Source organism: Notamacropus eugenii, chromosome 1 (genome assembly GCF_028372415.1).
Source record: "Notamacropus eugenii isolate mMacEug1 chromosome 1, mMacEug1.pri_v2, whole genome shotgun sequence".
Taxonomy (NCBI): Eukaryota; Metazoa; Chordata; class Mammalia; order Diprotodontia; family Macropodidae; genus Notamacropus; species Notamacropus eugenii.
In genome coordinates this window covers 665,144,079-665,156,116 of record NC_092872.1, presented here as the reverse complement: position 1 = coordinate 665,156,116, position 12,038 = coordinate 665,144,079, and the positions used below count along the sequence as shown (strand labels likewise).

Below are 12,038 nucleotides of genomic sequence, written 5' to 3'. Positions count from 1 at the left end.
TTCACTCCTTTGGGCAGGCATACCAGCTTGCTGATTAGATTAGTTTTGATTGCAAAACCCATGCCAGCTTCATAGTGCTCCGCTTCACTGTGCCCACTCCAGAAAAGGTGTATCCAGCTCCAAGCTGACCTTCATTTGCCAACCTTGTTTCATTCAGGGGTGCTATTTGGATGTGATACCTGTTGAGTTCTCTTGCAATAAGAGCGGTTCTTTCAGGTGTGGTGGATTTTGTGTTGTCTATTAGTGTTTACACATTCCATGTGCCAATGGTGGGTGGAATCATCTTTGCAGATGTTTTTGTACATTTTTTTGTGTTTTGACCACATAGTGGGATTCCCCATCTACTGCGGTAATCAGGCCAGAGTTGGGTAAGCAGACAATATTTAGGGCACCATTTCTAGCCCCCTTCCTCACACCAGGAGGTGAGCAGTGCAAACCTTAAAAGGCTGCTCAGACACCCAGGAGGCTGTCGAATCCCACTGCTGCTTCCAGTGAGAAACAACCCTATGGCCTGGGCCACCTGAGTTTCAGGGTTGTGACCACAGCTCCCAGTGTATATGCACCTGCTACTTCATCACTTGCCTATCACCATAGGACTTTCTGGCATAATCGTAAAACGGTATGGGTGATGTCTTTTGATTCATGCATAAATTGGATTTAAGTGAGGCAGAGTTGTACAAAGTTGTCAGCCTCACTCTCTTCTCTGGAGTCATCATAGTCCAGTGGCAGGACAGACAACCTACTGTAAGCCAGACACTGTGCTAAATGCTTTACAAATATTATCTCACTTTATCATTACAATAACCCTGGGAGGTAGGTGCTATTATTATCTGCCTTTTACAGATGAGGAAGCTGTGTCAAAAGGAGATTAAGTGATTTGAGTAGGGTCACACAGCTAGAATTATCTGAGGCTGGATTTGAACTCAGGTCTTTTTAGCTCAAGGCCTAGAACGCCACTGCACTACCTGTTCGATATTCAGAAATTTTTCAAACTAGGAAAGACTTTTTAATGACTATTGAATTATATTATCATGATTTTATATATATATAAAATATCATGATTATATGCAATTTAACATATTGTGTCAATTGTAATCGAGGGTCAGGATTATTGTTTTGATTCCCATTTTTTTTAGAATTTTTAGAATTTTTCTAGAATTCTATGCTATAGCTCTACATATGATTAGTACTTTAAATATTATTGGTTAACTAAACAAAGCAGTATTATCAAGGTCTTCTCAATTTTAAGAGACATCTTCCATATCTTAATGGTTGCTTTTACGTTTAAGAAATTCATTATCTGGTGGCCAGCTTGGTGATGAGCATCTTGTAAGTTACCTACATGAAAAAAACTCTTATGAACAAAGTGTTTTGTATACTTTAATGTGCATATTAAGCTAAATGTGCATATTCGACTAAAAGACTGTTGGACAACAGTCTATCATACAGTCTATTTCTGGACTTGTACATTTTCATGAAACTTTTTTTTGACTACTATGATCTGTTAGATCTTCTACTTTGCAGGCATAGCTTTTGAGAACCCAGTATCACCTCCATGCCACCAGATCAAGACTTTGGTGGAGAATTACTCTGATATTCTGTGACCTCTTAGATGTCACAGAATTATAAAAAGTTATTTAATAATAAATATTATTTATTAAATAATTGCCTAATACTCAAACAGATCCATGACCTCATCATTTCCCTCTGGTGATGTGGATCACAATTCCTCCATGCCTGCCCATTCTGTTTAATTCTTGTCCTTGTCCCTTCCTAAGTTCACCATAGGGGTCTGGGGCCTTCTTCACTTTCTGTGATATAATGAGCGTACCAGTATAACACATAGTTTATTCCCTGTTCTTATTGTCACCCTCATTCTCAACATATGACCGGCCCTTCCTTGTCATCATACATTTCTTTGTGGACATTCTTTCCAATGCTTCTCAGTAATTCCTTGGTTATAATCCGTTGCAGCCTTTTCACAGCCACGATGAGCCTCTCTTTTGCCTTATGGGTGAGGCTAACTTTGGAGACCATAGTGATCGTAGACCATAACACAAAACCACAAAATAATATTAGAATGGCGTTGTTTAACAAATGATGGATTTCAGTTTGAGCAAGGAAGTTGGGGTCATTAAAAAGACATTAACAATTTCCCCAAGGCAATCTGCTATGCTCTTCATCTCCTGTTCAATTTTATCCTAACACGTTGTTGATTTATAGTGAATGTCCAAGATATGTGTGTGTATGTATATTATATACACACATATAGGTATATTATATATGTATATATATACCATACACATGTGTATATATACATTTTGTGTGTGTTATTTCAATCATGTGCTACTCTTTGTGACTCATTTGGGGTTTTCTTGGCAAAGATACTAGAGGGGTTTGCCCTTTCCTTTTTCAGCTCATTTTACACATGAGGAAACTGAGGCAAATAAGGATTAGGTGGCTTGCCCAGGGTCACACAGCTAATAAATATCAAGGCCAGATTTGAACTCAGGTCTTACTGACTGTAGGCCTGGAGCTCTATCCATTGTGTCATCTAACTGCCTCTCTGTGTCTCTGTCTCTGTCTCCCTTCCTTTCTTTCTTCCTTTCTTTCTTTCTTCCTTCTTTCCTTTCTTCCTTTCTTCCTTCCTTTCTTCCTTTCTTTCTTCCTTTCTTCCTTCCTTTCTTCCTTTCTTTCTTCCTTTCTTTCTTCCTTTCTTTCTTTCTTTCTTTCTTTCTTTCTTTCTTTCTTTCTTTCTTTCTTTCTTTCTTTCTTTCTTCCTTTCTTCCTTTCTTTCTCTCTCTCTCTCTCTCTCTCTCTCTCTCTCTCTCTCTCTCTCTCTCTCTCTCTCTCTCTCTCTCTGTATATATATATAAAACCTTAAGTAATTATACCAACTGTCTCTGGGCTTGTGAATATCCTATTTATATGTTACTTTGGTTGCATGCACACTTACATGCTAATTCTCTCTCCTCTACCCTCCAGTCATTAAATAATAACAAACCTGTCTTAGGCTAATGTGTGCCTTGGGCCACTTTTTGACCACTGCAGGAAATAATCTGCCTCAACAGAATTCCAGGCAACTTCCCCTAAGGTGGATCATGCCCCCTGTTTTTTCCTCTTCCTTTCAGCAATCTCCTTAGGTGAACACATCACTGTAGAATTTTAGAACAAAAAATAATGTCTTATACCACCCCTCATTTTAAAGAAGACACTGAAGCCTGAAGAAGTCATGTTGTCTTTACTCCTTTTGTGAGGTGAAAAAACATGTGACATTAATCATTGCTGATGTGTAACAGTAATGCTGGGGATGCACTCTTATCGTTGACTCAAAAACAGCTAGAGCTTGAAGAGTTCCAGAGAGGTAACCCTATTTTACCAAGGTCACCCTTCGCCCTAAATCCTGTTGCGGTCAAGTATTGACTAGTACTCAAAGTTAATAGACTTTGGTCCAGTGATCTTTCTAATAAACCACACTTTCTAAAATTCTAAAGCATTTCCACAAGGGTTTGTGTTTATTCCTTGTTTCTCTCTCCTCAATGTTCCTTTTTTTTTAAATACATGATCATCAAGATATTATTCAAATTTCTTATTCATTTTCTCCTGTTTTGCAGTTTAATTACATGCATTGCAGTATTATTTTCTTCTCTTTAAGAAATGTACATGTAACATATTGCATACTTTATGGGTTAAACAAATTATTGTGTCCTAGTCCAGGAATTAACTACAGTTTCTTTGAGATGTTTTCAATTGCTAAACAACTGACTTGCCAAAGAATCTTGGGAACAGCCCATTTGTAAGCAAGTAGTGGACTATTGCAATTAGACATCTATTTGTATAGTTCTTCTACCCTATCCTATGGGAGCAAATACATGGCAGAGTGGATAGAGTGCTAACCCTATAGTCAGGAAGACCCTAGTTCAGATTCAGCCTCAGGGATTTACTAGCTCTTTGACCCTGGACAAGTCATTTAATCCCATTTGCCTCAGTTTCCCAATCTGTTAAATGAACTGGAGAAGGAAATGGCAAACCACTGTAGTATATCAAGAAAACTTCAAATGGGGTCATGAAAAATCAGACACGCCCAAACAATAAATAACAATCCTATGTTTTTTTTTATTGTTACCTTATGTCCTTTCTTAAATTATAAACTCCTAGAAGGTAGGGATTAGATATGCTATTTCAGTTCAAAATTTATTTAACAAGTGCCTACTATGTGCATATCACTCTAGGTTTTCAGAGCACATGATATATTTTATTCTGAGTTTTCAATAAATGTCAACTGACTGACAAATTGTGGAGAAGTTTGACTGGATAGCTACATCTACAATCCTATAACTTCCAATCCTTAGGGTCCTTGAGATAGACGTAGAGAGAGAGCATGAGAAAAACAGAATACTCAAAGGATAATACCAGTCAATCTCAGAAAATCTCTTTGCAGAAAATGAAAGTGAAAGAAAAAAGAAAAAATTTATAGTTCATAGTTTGCCCCCTAAGAGAAGAAAAAAAAATTGTACTTCATAGTCTGCCCCCTAAGAGTTTCCTTGGAACATTTCCTTCTTGAGACCTATGTTCATTCTATAAAGGAGTTCACATCTGATTGATCCTCTATCTCCGAACCATAATTTTGCCTCTCAGGTTGGTACTACTGGTTCTTTCTGATACTTGACTGGCCCATGCATTCAGTTCTTGTCTTTCCTTCCCAGGAGGTAGATTGGTCTCGCCTCCAGAGTTGCCATCTAGTTGACCCTCTGTCTTCTTGTTGGGAAACGATGGAGTGTTAATAGTTGATATTTTCCCCAGGAAAAGTATTATGTGGACTGTGTTGCTTATATAAAAGAGTCATCTATCTTCTGGATGGCAATTCACAGTGAGAAGTATTCCTTCAGAGCATTTCTTAAAAGTAGTTAGTAGTCATATCACACACCTACTAATGTCTCTGAAAATGTAAATAGATTGTATTCTTTCTAGCACCTAAATCAGTCTATTGCTATAAAGGCATCATCTGCTAAAGAAACACATAAGTTAACTTGTGAATTTAGTGTAGGAAAATCATTGTTGGGATTCACAATACCTGGATATTTAGATGTTTTACATCTTATATCAATTAGCCTTTTCTTTTTTTGTTTTTGGTGGGGGAGGTGAGGAAAAGTATTTACTGTGAGGAACACAATAGGAGTGTAGTACAATAGAAAGAACACTGGACTGTAAGTCAGAAGATGTTTTTTCTAGTTTTGACTCTACCCCTAATTAGCTGTCTAATCAGGGGCCTAATGAAAGAGTTGGATTGGATGATATCTCTTGTCCATTCCAGCTCAAACTATGACTGATAACAGTCCCTTTTCTTAAGGCTCTTACAATCTAGTTGTGGGGGAGATAAAACCTAACAGTGGAAAAGGTAACTGAGAGTGGAAGGTATTAAGTGATAAATGTCAAAGGAGTAGAAGAGGTAATTAACATTCTAGGAGTTCAGAGAAGGAAGGAGGATTGAGGATTGGAGTGGCCTGGAAGCCTTCCTAGAAAAGATAGCACTGAAGCAAAGACTTAAAGGATGGGTAAAAATTCTGTGAATAAAGTACATTGCAATTGGTGGAGACAGCATGAATAAGGTAGTTGAGTTGGTAATGTGTTTGAGTTAGGAGGAAGGAATGAAGCAAAGAGGGAAGAAAGGAAGGAATTAAGGATTTAATTAGTAAATAAGTATTTACTAAGGACCTACATCTTCTATATGCCAGGCAATGTCAATTCTGGGAGGTAGGTGCTATTGAAAATCTCTACGAACTGAAGGAGACAAATTAAGTGACTTGTACAGAGTCACAGAACTACAAAATGGCAGTGGCTGGATGTGAACTCAGGTCTTCCTGAAACTAGACTTGGCTCTCTATCCACTGTACCATCTTGCTGCAGTAAATTAAAAAAAAAATGAATAAAACAGAAGATTCATATAAGGGCAAAGTAAGAGTTTCAAAATGATCATAGCTCCGTTTTCTAGTTTACAAAGTAGTAGGGAGTGCAAGTTTCTTTTCCCCCATTTTACAGATGAGGAGCCTGAAGTTCAGGTTAGTCTGAATCCCTTACCTGCTGATAAGCATTAGAGCCAAGACCTGGGTCTTTAGATGTCCATGTTCAATGCTCTTTTCACTGTGGTCAGCTGGGAAGACAACTGTGATCACCAGACTGAGGAATTTCAGGATTGTAGGGGAAGCTAATTTAGAGGCAGCTGGTGACACAAAGGAATTGAAAACTGAATCTGGAATAAGAAAGATCTGAGTTCAAATTCAGCTGCAGACACTTAGTGGCTGTGCCACTCTAGACAAGCCACTGAACCTCTGTCTGTTTCAGTTTCTTCATTTGTAAAATGAGGAAAATAATAACTGCCTACCTCAGAGAGTTGTTAAGAGGATAAAATGATATATAATAAGGATAAAATTATTTGCAAAGCATTTTGTAAACAAAGTGTTAGATAATAATTTATATATTAAATAACAATAATAACAAGGTAATGCTTTTGGTAAAGTAGAAGACAGGATTCATAGTCATATATTTATGTTCAAGGTCCCATGCTAGACCTTGGAGATAAGAAGACAAAAATGAAATTCTATCATCTAGGAACTTACTTTCTACTTGTGAGATCATATGAGGTGAATTGTGAAGGCAGAAAGTGCCAACCTCCAGTGAGGTGAGATGATCAGAGGGGCTGGTACCTGAACTGATCCTTGAAGGAAGAAAAGAATTTCAAAGGGCTAGGAGGCAGATGGAGTGCACTCCAGTCATGGCAGATGGTTGTGTGAATACCTAAAGCAGGTTCACCTTGACTGGAATGTTGATGCTGTGAAGGGGAATAAGAAGCAAGGTTGTAGAGAAAACCTGCAGGGGCCACATTGTGACTGTCCACAAAGACTATGTGGTAAGAATAAAGAGTGCTGGTTTTGGAGTCAGAGGACCCTGGTTCAAATCCCAGCTCAGATTTGCTTAGCTATGTGACTGATCTTGAGCAAATCATATAAATTATTTGGGCTTCAGTTTTCTTCTCTGTGAAGTGAAGGAGTTTTTCTCCTTAAAGTACTATGATCTCTAGTCTTCTTAGTAGGAAATTTTAGTTACATGTGACAGTCTAGAAATTGGGGAAGTTAATTCTCATTTTTTTCTAATCTATGCAAAATTTAGCTTCCCCAAGGCTAGACTCTTTAGGCTTTTCTGTGCTAGACATTTCTAACCTTCCTATGGGAATTGTCAGTGTTGTTGGGTTTTTTCCCATTTGTTTTATAGTATACAAGTTGCCTAATTAATTCCCCATTATTTTTTATCTGATGTCTTAAAATGAAGATGAGTCCAGATTAATAGTCTGACTAAAGTTAGCATTAGTATCTGTTTCTACTGCTGTGTAGTGTAGTGGTCAAACCTTAGGAGTCAGGAACCAGTTTGTCCTGGTTCAGGCTTTTGATGAGCAAAATGACCTCACACAAAGTTATCTTTATGCGACTACATTTACCTAGCTTGGATAAGGCAGTATTGGAAAAGCAATTTGAAAGAGGTGTTTGTGCAGTCAGCAGCAAAGTTATGTTTTTTTCCATTAAATTACCAAAAAAAAGATCAAAACAAAGAAATCAACCTCCAATTTTGCATTTTGCCTGTTTAATTCATTTCATGTTTATTCCTGAAATAGCCAATGAAAGACTTTCCCTATGACCTGATCGTTTTTAAAATCCTTGTCCTTTATGTTTAGTGAGAAAGGTATTCTATTTTCTGTCCCTGCGTTGGAAATACGTGTTCATACAATTGAATGGGATTTCAAACAGCTTGATCCAAATCTTTTTCCTTTTGGCTGGAGGAGTCAGTGTTTTAAGGATAAAATGCTAAATTGATTGAGTTACAAATGAATGCAGTGCTAATTAATCCAGACCATTGTTTATAAAGTGGAATGAGCACATTCGAAGTCAGATTCCTCTTGTCACTTAGTCAAACTGCCCAAGGCGGCAACTGCTTCCTTCTTAGGTTACTGGCTATGTGGGGATGTCATTGTTTGTTCCTGTAGCTAGGCTTTCTGTTAAAAATCACAGCATGAGGCTTAAACTGCTGCAACCATTATCCAGTGCTAACGTGTCACTAAAGGTCTGCTAATAGAACAAGAGAAAAATATCAATCTTTAATTTTAGAACAGCTGAGTAACCTATAGCACCTGTTCATTTTCTCTCATCAACTCACTTAGTACGTTCTCCAGTGATCCTTGGGTGAATGCAGTATAAGAGTCCAATCCTATTATTTAGTTTTCTTTTCTTAAGGAGAATTTTGGGCAATCTTAAAACAGATTTTAAGATTTAGCTTTATGTTAAAGAAACTAAATATGGATATTTCCTGAAAATGTTCTAAATTGACATGATGATCTGAATGCAGTGATTTCTAGGCAGTTACTTATTACATTTTAAGCACTATTTTTCAGAAATGTTTTTTTATAAATGACAGTTCATAAAGGAGGGCATACTTTAATAATGAATGCATTTGCCACAGACAGATATAACTCTTTCAAGCTTCAAATAGCAGATAAATTCCATTTGATTATTCAAAACTAATAAACAGAATTATACTTTAGCAGCCACCTGCTTTCCCTTATATAGAGCTTAAACCTCTATCAGGGTGGGACAGAATAAAGGAGAGTATTGTAGCCTGTTCTAAGAAGAGGTTAAAAAATGTATAATCTCCTAAGCCTTCCCTAACAATACAAGTACTGACACATTCAAAGTTAGACTTCTATATACTATAATCAAATGATCTGATAGATGGAGTCAGCCTCAACATAATAGATCATGTCAATTATGAAAGAAAAGAGAACATGGAAATATTTGGCAAGTAAATTCACTCGAAATGAGAGAAATTTAGAAAGTACACTTAATTTAAATGATTTAATTTGGAGATAACAATTATATACAATGTTAGTTTTGGCTATATGAGTTAATTGACATATGGTCAGATTTGAGTGATATTTTTAAATGATCCAAGCCAGTTCTTCTGGGATTAGATACATGATTGAGTATGCTTAGGTCTATAACTTTGACCATCTGTATGTTTTCCTTTGACATTCCCCTGCCCCAAAGGTTCATATCTTAGCCCAAAGCTACTGTTGTCCTTGTGCTGCATTTCACCTTTGCCGTGTTACCTCTACCCCCACACCCCTACCCTGCCTGTGGTCACCACTTGTGTGATGTATCCCTCAAGAGGTGTACGTTGGTCTAGGCTCAGCCTCATTCTGCCATGACTGTTTTCATCATCACAAGTACTTGATCTGTTTCACGTTTTATGGAATCGATAAATCTCATCCCTAAAGAGTCCAGCAGGCCTTTGATTCCTGACCTGACATTTGCTAATGCTCTTGCTGATGACCTGCCACTACGGATCTTCAGAACTGCGCTCCGTGTTTGACAACACTCATAATATGAATCAATATTCAGCATTCAGTAAGTGAGCTGGGGAGTCATTTTATTGCTGCAAAAGGCTGCATTGCCCCCGGGCAGCTGTCAGAAATGGGTAGTTATTAATAGCCCTCTCTCTCCACTTAGCATAGTCAGTAGGGGTCCAGCATGAAATGATTTAATCAGTTTATGATATCTGTGACAGAGAGCACTTAAAATGTAATCACAAAATTTAGGTAGAAGTGTCCCTGGGCCGTTATAATGTTTTCTTCGCTTAATTTTCCCTGATTTCTAATATAGTGTGGTGCACACTGAGAAGCTGACCATACAACAAAATTAGGCCTCGATCTGCCTGAGTCTAACTGTATCTCTCTGTAGCCCAGCATTTTCAGTAGCATATTTATAGATTATTGATATTCGTGCCTTGGGGGGAACTGGTTTAGTTTAACAAGACTTTTCAGGGGCATAGGTCTGGTGGTTGTGGAGAGAGGAGGTGGTTGAGTGGCCAGAAGCAACTCACCTCATAAGTTCACTTGCAAGCTAAGTTTCAATATCTTGATGGTATCAGAGCACAGAAATCTGTACTAGAGTACTGTGTCCTATCACTGGAAACTGAGTCAAAGAGAAATTAGAAATTCTCTCCTTTTCACTCTATACTCTCTCCCTTGATGAACTCACCAGATCACATGACTTCAGTTGTCATCTCTCTGCAGGATGTTTCTCAGATCTATATATCCTGACCTAGTTTCTCCTCTGAGCTACAGTCTTCCATTGCCAATTGCTTTCTATATATCTTGAACTGGATGTCTCACATGTATCTCAAATTCAACATATCCAAAAATAGAACTCAGCTCTGCCTCACAGACTTTCCTACCTTCTGAATTTCTCTCTCACCATTGAAGGTACCATCATTTTCCTAGTCACTCAGGCTCTCAACCTTATTGTAATCCTTGATTCTTCACACTCACTCAACTAACATATTAGACCCATTACCAAATCTTATTATTTCTATCTTCATAACATCTCCCTTTCTCTCCACTCACATAGCCATTAACCCAGTTCAGATACCTAGATATTCATTGTTCTCTCTTACTAGATTGTGTACTCCTTGGGAGGAGTTTAAAAATTTGTGGTGTTTAAAATTTGTTATTAGTGTAATTATTCTATTTCTTTTTATCCTCAAGGCTTGTACAGTGCCTGGCACATAGTAAGCATTTAATAAATTCTTTTTGACTGACTGACCTGCTTCTAGATCTTTTGAGTTCTTTTCCTTTTTCAAAGTTTGTCTTTTTTTTTTTTTAATTTGCTGCTCACCAAATTCCTATTTCCTGTCTGAGAAAGCAGTTCTTGACTCATTTATTATAAAGCAGAGATGACTGATGTAGCCTAAGCCCAATGTCTGATCAAATTGTATACTTGATTAGGTGCTCTCTGATGATGCATCACTCAGGTGACTTCCCTTTACTTCCCACAACCATCAAGTGAATTCATTTCTAGAATTCTAACCTAGTATTTTTACAGGAGTCAAAATACTTTAAACATATACTGAATGCAAGATATAGTTTCTCTCATGGGAAGAATAGAGTTGTCCCGAAATATGGGAGCAGAAAACAAAGATGTCTCACTTTCAGCAGCCTGTATACTTTTAATTCCTTTTCAATTTATTATTCTCCTGTTGTTTGGTGCATATATTATTGGACCTTAGAGAATTACTCCAGGAAATCTATTCTGATGTGCTGTCCTTCATTCCCTCCCAAATCTGACTTTTTAAAAATCTTGGTTTGACTCTTGAAATGTCCCTGCATTCAGCCTCAGGTTTAACTGACATCCCAGTCTAGGGTATTGGAAAGCATACTCATACGTTGAAACCAGCATATGGCTCAGCCCTGAGGCATGCCATCTCCCTAGCCAGATCCCAACTTCAGAAACCAGACTCTGACTCTTACTGAATCAACTCAACTCTTTTTCTAGCCTCTGATTATTGTTGACTTGTAATTTTGCTGGGAGAAATAATAGTCAATAGGTTAAGGAAATGAGGAGAAATCATCTCCTTCTTTTGCTGTACTTTCCAAGAAGTACAAGGGAAAAAGTGAAGGTGTAAACTCTTTATTCACAGTTGACTACCTTCTTGAGTGCTGTCATTTTTTTAAAGGTCACCAGGGGCTTTTATTTAGCCTTCCATTATTAGAAATTTTTCCTGGGTCCATTACTTAACCTCCCTAGTGACCAACCCTTTTTAATTCTATCAAGATGATTGAAGAATGTCTTCACACTTTGTTGTTGAGTTGTAGAAAATGCTTAATTTTGTTAGAGGCTGATACACCTCCTTTATATTATCAAGACTGACAACAATGTAGGACTTGCATTTTTATATAATGAGCTAATCTTGATCAATTTCAACTGACAGATATTTATTAAGGGTCTAATACATGGATAGATTGTGCTTATACTAGTACTGTTACTCTAATAGGCACTAATACTAGTACTGATTTTCATAGAGTAGCAAATTACAAAGAATTGCATAGAATATTTGCAATAGAAAGGAACTTAGAAATCATCTGGCCTAAGCTGTATATGTTTTAGATGAGAGGTGAAGTTACTTGTACATGATTGCTTAGCTAGGATTTGAAT

General features: G+C 37.4%; 1 protein-coding gene across 3 annotated transcripts in view; it reads left to right on the top strand.

Annotated features, from left to right (window-relative positions):
* CAMKMT (calmodulin-lysine N-methyltransferase) overlaps positions 1-12,038 on the top strand; it is a 530,058-nt gene that overhangs the window by 249,280 nt on the left and 268,740 nt on the right. The window lies entirely within an intron of this gene.